The sequence below is a fragment of the Chrysochloris asiatica genome, unplaced genomic scaffold (genome assembly GCF_000296735.1).
Source record: "Chrysochloris asiatica unplaced genomic scaffold, ChrAsi1.0 scaffold00153, whole genome shotgun sequence".
NCBI classification, from domain to species: Eukaryota; Metazoa; Chordata; class Mammalia; order Afrosoricida; family Chrysochloridae; genus Chrysochloris; species Chrysochloris asiatica.
Genome location: NW_006408671.1, coordinates 6,436,865 through 6,447,210, shown reverse-complemented (window position 1 = coordinate 6,447,210; position 10,346 = coordinate 6,436,865). Strand labels below are relative to the sequence as shown.

Sequence of the window (10,346 nt, the reverse complement as noted above, 5' to 3'; positions counted from 1 at the left end):
CCTTACAAGTTTTCAAGAGGGAATCTAGATCAAGAGGGCATGGAGGAAGGTAGAATCTCCACTGAGCAGTAACCAATCTGTCTAGGCGGGGATGATGAAGGGAGATGCGGATAGGTCTCTTGCGATACAGTAGTGAGTAATTGTTATCAGGACTGATTGTGAGGGTTGGAAATGTAAACATAGACATTTTGTAGCAAGGAGGGAAGTGACTAACTTTGCAGTCTAGGAGCCGAGGTCCTTGAAACCATCAAGGGGAAGAGTGGAGAGCGGGACCCTACCCAGAGAAGCAGTGATGCCAGAGATGGAGGCACAGATGATGGCGTGGAGAGATGGAGCAGATGGGGACTTTAGACCCAGAGAGGGAGAGGGGCTGTGTGCTGATGACTGGGGGTAGGAGGGGCAGGCTTGCAGGGTGTACCCTATGGTTGGTTGATGATGCATGGAGGGGATTATACTCATGACAATGAAACAATATACAATAGGATGAATGTAAAACTAATGTTTTGCCATGTAAACTATCACATAATTCACAACAAAACATTAACAACAATAGTAAATTAAAAAAACAAAAAACAAAAAAACCTTGGTATTATTTGTTTAACAATATCATAGAATTTCCTTAACATTTTAAAGTAACCATTAAATATAAGATTAAAATCAATTTAGTTCCAATCAATTCTAACTCATGGCAAATTCATGTGAGTTAGATAAAGAACTGTTCTCTACAAAGTTTCCATGACTAATTTTTTGGAAACCAATCATCAGAGCTTTATCATTAAAGTTTCTTAGCTAGCAGTTGAGCATGCTAACCATTTGCACCATCAATGGACTTTATCTTAAAGCAAATACATGTTTTCCATTTAAAAAAATATACTCACATCTTAAAAACATTTTTGTTGATGTTAAGTACCATGGAGTTGGTTCTGACTCCTAACCACACTGTGTTGTGTTTCTGATGCTCTTACACCTTGGCATGAGCAGAAAGTCTCATTGTTCTTCTGCAGAGTGGCTGACAGGCTCAAACCATGGACCTTGTGGTTCACAATCAGTGCTTATTGTATGCAAACACTATGCTCCCATTCTTAAAATAGTATGGATTTTGAGTTCCAACAACTGTCTTAGTTATCTAGTGCTGCTATAATAGAAATACTACAAAATAATAGCTTTAATAAACAGAAATTTATTTTCTCACTGGTTGGAGACCAGAAGTCCAATTCCAGAGTGCCAACTTAAGGGGAAGGCTTTCTGTCTGTCATCACAGAGGAAAGGTCCTTGTCCCCTTTCAGTATTTGTGAGTTTGCTATCTCTTGGAGAACTCCATGTGTCTTGGCATCAATATTCATTTTGTTCTAGGAAGTTCTCAGCGCAGGGACCACAGTTCTAAAGGACACACTCTTCTTTTCTCTTCTCTGCTGGCTTGTTGAATCTCTTTTATATTTAAAAAGAGATTGACTCAAAATAAAACTTGTCCCTGTCAATTTCAGCCTGCCTTATTAACATTGCTATTGTTGTTATTAAGTTCCATTGGATTGGTCTCAACTCATGCCAACCCAGTAAAGGGTTTCTGAGAAGTGATTGTTGGATTCACACTGCTGATCTTGAGAATAACAATCCAGTATTTATCCAGCATAACTGCTTCTACATCTGTCTTGTGAACACTATTGTTGTTAAGTGCAATGCAGTCAATTCTGACTCATAGTGACTCAATATAGGGTTTCTGAGGAGCGGCTGGTGGATTTGAATCTCCAGCCTTGTGGTTAGCACTCTAGTGCTGATCCTTCAGCAACACACCAGGACTCCAATTAACACTAGGGAGGTTATTATTTATAACACATAGGGTAATTACATCTAATCACTACATGGAGGATAATTATACAATTCTGAAAATCAAGGCCTAAACAAGTTGACACATATTCTTAGGGCGCACAACTCAATCCATAACAATAACTTAGCTACAAAATAATGTCTACTATTTTTCTTTAATGTAGCACACTATTTAGCTATTCTCTCTTCTGTAAAATAAGAATAATATTTCTGAGGTCTACTATGACAATTACATGAAATAATCAAATTTAAGTGATTCCAAAAGGGTCTAATACATTGTTTAATACTTGAAATATTGATTATTTTCATGACAGTTCTATTATAGGAATAACTGTTGAGTATCTTCTAAGTGGCATGCATTCTGCTAAGTGTTATAGGAAGTTATAAGCTCTGCGCAAGCATAGTAAGTTTAACTATAGCCGAATAGTGATAGTTCATGAGATTCTTAGAATTGAAATTATTTTAGCACTATGATAAGTGCTCTTCTTGTATATTATTTCATAAATATGTTTTTGCTATAAACTGTATCAATGCCAGGAAATCTATTTCTAAAGGTTATGCTTAGTTCAAAAAAAAAATTAGACACATCAGGAATAATAACTTATAAAACTCCTTTGTAGGCTGTATAACCATTGCTGTTATTTCATGTTGTCAAATAATGCAGTAAAAATCCCTTATTCCACTAAAAACAGGCAAATAGCACAGCAGCTCATTTTGCAGTATATCTAGAAATGCTTTAAGGTGCCAGAGAAGAAATGAGTTGCAAAATGTTGTGAATGAATCCAGATTTTCTTGTCAGACATAATTAGCTGAATATGAGAGCAAAAGTGCACTCAGAACTTATTTGTCAGAATCTAACCATTAGTAATAGCCCTAGGGAAGCAAGTAGCCCATATTGTGACTCAGATTGAAGGAGGAATATAGGAATTGGCCTTCCACAGCTGTATGGCTGAAAACAAAATTTTAAAAACAAACAAATGAACAAAAACACACATAAAGAAACTACTATTTAAACTGTTTTGGTAACAGCTTTGTAGTAGGATCATTGTCAGTCCTGGATGCTAAGGAAAGCAAATGAGTTTAAAAGATATGCACAACATGGTCACTGATGATTAAAGACATTATCATGTTCACATTGGCATTCACCACCTATAAAGTGAAAAATAATCTTTGTAATATAATTATTCCTGCAGTGACCTTATAACAATAGAGATGATACATGACTTGTGAAATTCAAAAAATGATTCTCCAGCATTCAACACAGACATATACTATGCTAATGCCCATTGAGAAATGCCCCTACCGATTAAAATTTTACATGCCCACAAGGTACTCTGTATGTATTTTACATCTACTTTTTATTCCCTGACCTATACAAGATGATTATATTTCCAAAGCATAAGAATAATAGCAATAAAAAAATAATAATTGCATATTATAAAATCACCAAAAAATGAAAGACCTTATAAGTATTAAAAAATGCCTATAAAAAAGGGTTTGTGGGTTGTGTCTGACTTAAATAACTGCACCACAATACATAAAAAGGGAAAATTGTTTCAACCCTCTATTTAGGGTACCTTGATAGAACTTATACTAAACTGACATATTCTGGTGGTGTTGTAGGATAAACACTGTACTGCTAATCTCAAGGTTGGAGGTTCAAACTGACCAGCTGCTTCGTGGAGAAAGATGACACTGTCTGCTCCCATAAAGAGTTAGTCTTGGAAACACTATACAAGATGGCTATGAGTCAGAATTGATTTGATGGCAATGAGTTTTTGCTTTTTTTTTGGTTTAACGTATTCTGCCTCTCATTAGCTTTGCAGTCTCTGAAAGATATTCAACATTATGGTGACCTTTGTTTCCTCAAGTAAGAAGTGAAAAAGTTCCAGAGCTAACATTCAAAGACACTACTTTTACAAATAATACAATGGAAAATATTTTAATTAAAACATTTTAATAATTCAGAAAGTTTTATTATGCACATATTTCCAACTTATGCCCCTTGCACAGCTTTTGTTGAATGAATGTGTCACAAACTTTTCATTTTTTGCCATACATTAGACATTTCAGCTTATTCCAAAATTCCTTTGTAGTTAGATGAATAGCATTAAGTGAGAAATAGAGAAGACTAATTTTGTTGTTGAATTTCCTTTCCCATAACCACTTTGTTCACATAAAGAATATTGTTTACTTATAATTGATGAGAGTCAATAATTAATCAATGATTTGGGTCAGTTTAGCTATTATTTAAAATTACCTTCAACTCTGATTTTGGAAGGTGAGGGTAGGGGGCAATCCCTCCCTGGTACCTTGTTGATACCTTTACTGAGCAGGGCTTTTGATGATTAACACACTCATCAGGTCGGTTCCTTCCTGCTAATGTTTCATAAAGGTCTCCTGCAGTTCCCAGCAGTATCATACTAATTCAGTACCCTAGCAAAATTAGCAGCAGGAAACAAACTTTTGCAATTTTCTTCCTTTATAAATAGCATTGTTCATTCAGTAAAGGATAACAGTTCCTGCTGTAATTGTTTCTGTAAAAAAGTTACTTTCTTTCCTTAGGTCTAAAAAATCAATCAAAATGAATGCCCATTCAATTAACTGGCATCCAGAAAAACAGAATATTCCTTTCATGTCTTAGAATGGGTCTATTCTGCTTGCAGTTTTTTGTTTTTTTTTAAGCAAACACTCAATACATTTAATGTGCCTTGAAGTTGCAATTAGAAGGAGTTGAAAAACAGAGGTTGGGAGAGCCTATACTAGGCATCTCAAAAAACAAACAAATAAAAAAATGGCTTTTTTTTTTTTGCAAAAGAATTAATAATATTTAATACTGTCTGAATGTGGAATTTGAGACTTTAGGATTTTAAGTGATTTTACCTGTGAAGATTAAATAATGGAAAATGTAATGTTTTAAACTAAAAGTATACATTTTTTAAAACAAATGTATTTTTTTATAGAAGGCAGGTGTAGAAAAATCAGAATGCCAATGTGTGGAAGGGAACTTCATCTCAAGCATCAACTGAAGTAATATAGTGCTTCTTCAGAATTTACTGAAAGTGCAATTTATAGAGCACATTGCTTTTAAAACTTAGCAATATTTATGATGCAATTTCTTTGGGAACAAAAGCCAGGTAGTTGACACAGCACCTAAACTTAATTAGACGTAAATAAAACTGAAAAGAATGAATCTCTTATAAAACAAACAAACACTAAAAAAATCCTGTCAAGTCATTTCAGACTCATGGTGGTTATAGCCTATTGGAAGCAGATTACCAAGTCTTTCTTCCAAGGCACATCTGGAAGGTAACCACAAAACTCTTAGTAGTTTAACTCTTAATAGTTTGCTCCACCCAAGGATTCCTACATCTATTTATTTGTGATTGTTTTTGTTAAGCACATTCAAGTTGGTTCCAACTCATAGTGACCCTTTATTGACTTTCCAAGGCTTCTTTAATTCTTCATGAGAGTAGAGCATTTTATCTTTCTCCCATAGGGCAGTGTTTATTGTAAGGAGCCACCTCGCTCCCCGCATCTATATATAGACAATAAAATGTCAAAGAAATACTAAGTACAAACAATAATAAAATATTTGTTGAAAAACACTGTGAGCAAGACCAATAAAAACAAAGGTTAAGAATGAGGAAAAATATGTATCAGTATATTTGAAAGTATACATAGAATTAAGAAGCATTTTATTTAATTGTGTAGCAAAAGCCAGTCATGTGTCTAAACAGTGTTGTTTGCTGAGTTTCAAGTATATCTGTACTTCTGAGAGTGAACTAATGGGGTTGAGCAGAACTGGAAAGCAAAAGAGATTGGAAGTCTCCTGGGAAGCAAATTGTCTGAGTTCTTAACAAAATAAAAACTGTTTGAGGAAGAGTGGTTTGAATACCTGTCTGTGATCACAAGATTGTAGTTTTCAAATTCTCAAGGTTATTATAAATGCCATATGTTGCTTAAAATTCACATTCATTCTCTATCTTGAATAAACTCTGGCCAGTCCCCTGTGGGCACATGACTGACTTTAAGGTGAGACAGTTCCATAAATATAAACTGGAAAATGTGGTTTATTACTTTTTCATGACATATCTGGAGATGAATTAGTGTTATTTCAGAATCCACATAACATAGCATTTCTGCAAAATTTGAGACAAATATTTTTCTTTCATTGGCATAAAATACAACACTGTATTTTATGTGATCAGTCAAGAGTTCTTTCTGATGCCCAGGGCTCTAGCACTTTTGGCCTAATACTCAGGGGTGAAAAATGACATTGGATATCTTGGTAATAATGCTGTCCCCAACAGTGATGATGAATTCAGATCTTAGAAGTAGGTGTCACCATAGTTGAAGCTATGCTTGGTAGGAAGCACTTCAGGGAAAAACATTGGTGACAGTCTTCAAGCACCTTCAGGGAGCAGGAGCTTTAATAGACAAAAGTGGCCAAGAAACACTAGTTATGTTGTGAGAAAAGTGTTTTTTCTTAGCAAATTTATTTTTAAATAGATGAAGTCAACATCATAATTTCTTATTTTAGTATTGGTGTTGCTAAGTGTCGTTGAGTCAGTTCTGACTGATTGTGAACCTATGTAGTGTTTACAAGGAGCGGCTGGTGGGTTTGAACCACAGACCTTATGGTTGGCTGTTGAGTACTTATTCTAAGAAACACTGGGCCTCCCTTATTTCACTTGGCTATTGTTTTGCTTCAGATAATGGGCTGGACCACAAGGTCAGTTTGAACTGCAAGGTCAACAGTTCAAACCCACTAGCTGCTCTTTGGAAACCGTGGGTAGCTATGAGAAGGAACTGAGTCAATGGCACTTAATAACAACCTTAATTGTGTGCAACAGAATTATTGAATTTGTTCTATATGAACATTGACATAAATTGAATATTACTACTGGGTTGAGAAGAAATAAAAGAATTACTCTATCACAGTGGGCTCTGTTGTCCTTAGAGTACCATATAGAATTCGAGAACTAGGGTTACATTCCACAACTACTTGGTGAATGTCAACTTAAAATGTATTTTATTAAGGCTATTCAGAATCTGTATGGTATTTAAATTGCATGCAGATAAGCTTATTTGTGTGTATGTATATAAATACACATGTTGTGCTCTAAAGCCCAAGCAAATATGAGACTGCTAAGCTAAGGGCTATACTATTTGATATAATTGGATCACACTCACAAACTCACTTTTTAAAATGTTGACAATTGAAAAAAGGTTATTATTATTTATAAAAGGTAAACTGTAGAAAATGGAAATAGATTATTTATAGAAAGCAAACAGCCAACAGGAACAGACTAGAAATGAACCAGCTCCTTCCACTCTGCACATACTCCACTTAGTATCATAGAGAGGAAACCCATTATGTCTAAAATGTTACTCACACACCCTTCCCAAATCACCTATGCCCATTTCATTGTCAATGGACAAGTACCCTGAAGATGTATCACTTTGTCTTTTATTATGTCAGGCCAAGTACAATGTGGCTGTGTTCATTCTCTAGCTCCAGTTTTTTGTGGCTTTTCTTGATTATCTCTCGCCTCTAGTGCTTACTGGTACAGCTTTCAAGCAGCACTGAAATGAATCTGGGCCTACCTGGGTTAGGCTACCATTATGTTAACTCTCAAAGCACATCTGTTTAATGGCCATCTCTTGTATGGTGTATTCCCAAGCCTCTGAAAGTCTCCTCTTGGGCTCCTCAGGACAGAACTCTTTACATATTACAACTCTCAGCACAGTCTGGGTGGCTGCTGCAGTCAAAGCCAACTTAATCCTACTCTACTTAGGCATCTTCTTGCATGAGGTAGCACTGGAGGTACTCACTCCTCTATGCCAAGAAATATCAAAGACAAGCATCTGGTCAAACTAATTGGAAGATATCCGTGTTTGTGCTCTTTCCAAAGAGAGGTGACCTGTGCTTTTATTGACTATGCAAAGACTTCGATCATGTGGATCATGGTAAGCTACGGCATTGTTAAGTATGAATATTCCAGAATACTTAATTGGGCTCATGAGGAATCTGTACATGGACCAAGAGGAAGTTGTTTTAACAGAACATGGGAACACTAAATGTTTTAAAATTAAGAAAGGTGTGTGCCAGAGTTGTATTCTTTCACCATACTCATTCAACATGTATGCTGAGAAATAATCTGAAGCTGGGTTATATGAAGAAAACGGTGGCATCAGGATTGGAGGAAGACTCATTAACAACCAGTGTTATGCAGATAGATGATACAACCTTGCTTGCTGAAAGTGAAGAGGATTTAAAAAACTGATGAAGATAAAAGACCACAGTCTTTGGTAGTGATTGCATCTCAATGTAAATAAAACAAATGTAAAGAAAACAAAAATCCTCACCACTGGACCAATAAACAGCATTCTTATCAATGGAGAAAAAATTGAAGTTGTCAAGGACTTCATTCTTCTTGGATCAACTATCAACACTCATGGAAGCAGCAGTCAAGCAATCAAACAACATATTGCATTAGGCAAATCTGCTGCACAAGACTTTTTAAAAGTGTTAAAGAGCAAAGATGCCAGCTTGAGGACTAAGGTGCTCCAGCCCAAGCCATGGTATTTTTATTAACCTCATATACATGTGAAAGCTGTACAGTGAATAAGGAAGACCATGGATGCATTTGGGTTATGGTATTGGGGGAGAATATTAAAAGTGCCATGAGCTGCCAAAATAACAAAAATATGTGAAAGCTGGACAGTGAATAAGGAAGACTATGGATCAATGGATGTGTTTGGGTTATGGTATTGGGGGAGAATATTGAAAGTGCCATGAGCTGCCAAAATAACAAAATATCTGTTTTGGATGAAGTGCATCCAGAGTGCTCCTTGGAAGCCAGGATGGCCAAACTTTGTCTCTCATACTTAGAACATATTGTCAGGAGGGAACAGTTACTGGAGAATGATATCGTGTTTGTTGAGGTGGAAGGTCAGAGAAAATGAGGAAGACCGCAGCGAGATGGATTGGCAAAGTGACAGCATCAGTTGGCTAGAGCATGGCAGCAATGGTGAGGTTGGCCCAGGATTGGGTAGTGTTTCCTTCTGTTGTGTATAGGGTCGCTATGAGTTGGTACTGACTCAATTGCACCTAACAACAACAAAAAACTTCACAAACTTCTTATTCAGGTAGAAAACAGACCCATCAGTTAGATTGTGATCAACCAATCATTTTGGGAGAAATGTAACCCAGGATAAGAAAGACCACATAAAAGAAATCCATTCAACTCAGGACTATTTACCACTGAACATATAATTTTTATTTCGAGAGATACCATATGATCTTGAAGGAATAAGTCCAAATAGCACTAAAGGCACTGGCAAAAATCAAGGCTCCAGGAATGGATGGCATACAAATTGAAATGTTTGGCATATTGTCAAGAGGGACCAATCTGTGGAGAAGGACATCATGCTTGGAAAAGTGGTGTGTCAGCAAAAAAAAGAAAAAAAAAACAACAAAATAGATTGACACAGAGGCAGTTACAATGGGTTCAAAATAACATTTGTGAGAATGGTGCAGGATGGGGCAGTCTTTTGTTCTGTTGAGCATAGAGTCACTATGAGTCAGAACCAACTTAATGGTACCTAACAACAAACATAGATTTATTAATTTTTTAATGGAGAAAAAGACAAGTATTCGGTTCTTTTGGTGTCATTCAAACACCATCCTAAAGAAGTTCTGTTTTTCTCCTATCTTGTGATGAAATTGTATTTATATTCTCTTACTAAAGACATGCTAAATTGCAAAAACTAATTTTATCTACAAATTTAAGAAAATTAATGGGGCAGAATTTTAAATAGGAAAGCAAAAACACACTTGTTTAAACTTGACATCTATGCATTTACTATTTGTGATACACTCTAAAAGTGAAATTTTACTTCTGCAAGGTCACAACTACTACTGCATTTAACCTCTAATTATCAAATATTATGAAAAGAAAATTAAAAAAGAAAAATTACAACAGAGATTTTAAAAAGGGATTTTTAGATTAATTATAAATAAGTCACTATTAATACTATCCTTACTTTGTTTTAAACTTCTTAAGATGGACAGAATGTCATGAATGAGTTCTTAGCTGAGATTATTTATTCAAGCAAAAACAGAATTAGAAAGGGCGATGACACATATATCATTGCCACTATTAGAAACGGCTTCGAAAATTCAGTCTCAGTTGAGTGTATTAAACTCTATGAATGACTGGGCAGGCAAAATTATAGTCTACTAGAATAATTATAGTTCGCAGTCATATCTAATAGGATCTGCATAAATCAGGGTATTGTTTGCCACAGAGTGTATTTATACTTGTCAAATGATTGTAATTGGACATTTACAAAGGACTATTTCAATTTATAAACATGACTTTCTAATGAATATTTATAAAGCACTTGTTAAAGAAAATAAATTTACTCAGGTACTTTTGAACTGTGATTTTATAACATGTAATATAAAACCAACTCTTACTCAGAAAGCCTCTACTAAGTGTCTGTTGAAGATA

General features: G+C 35.4%; 1 pseudogene; it reads left to right on the top strand.

Annotated features, from left to right (window-relative positions):
* Positions 1–4,468, top strand: part of LOC102830129 — a 26,192-nt pseudogene extending 21,724 nt beyond the window's left edge.
* Positions 4,469–10,346: the final 5,878 nt, after the last annotated feature.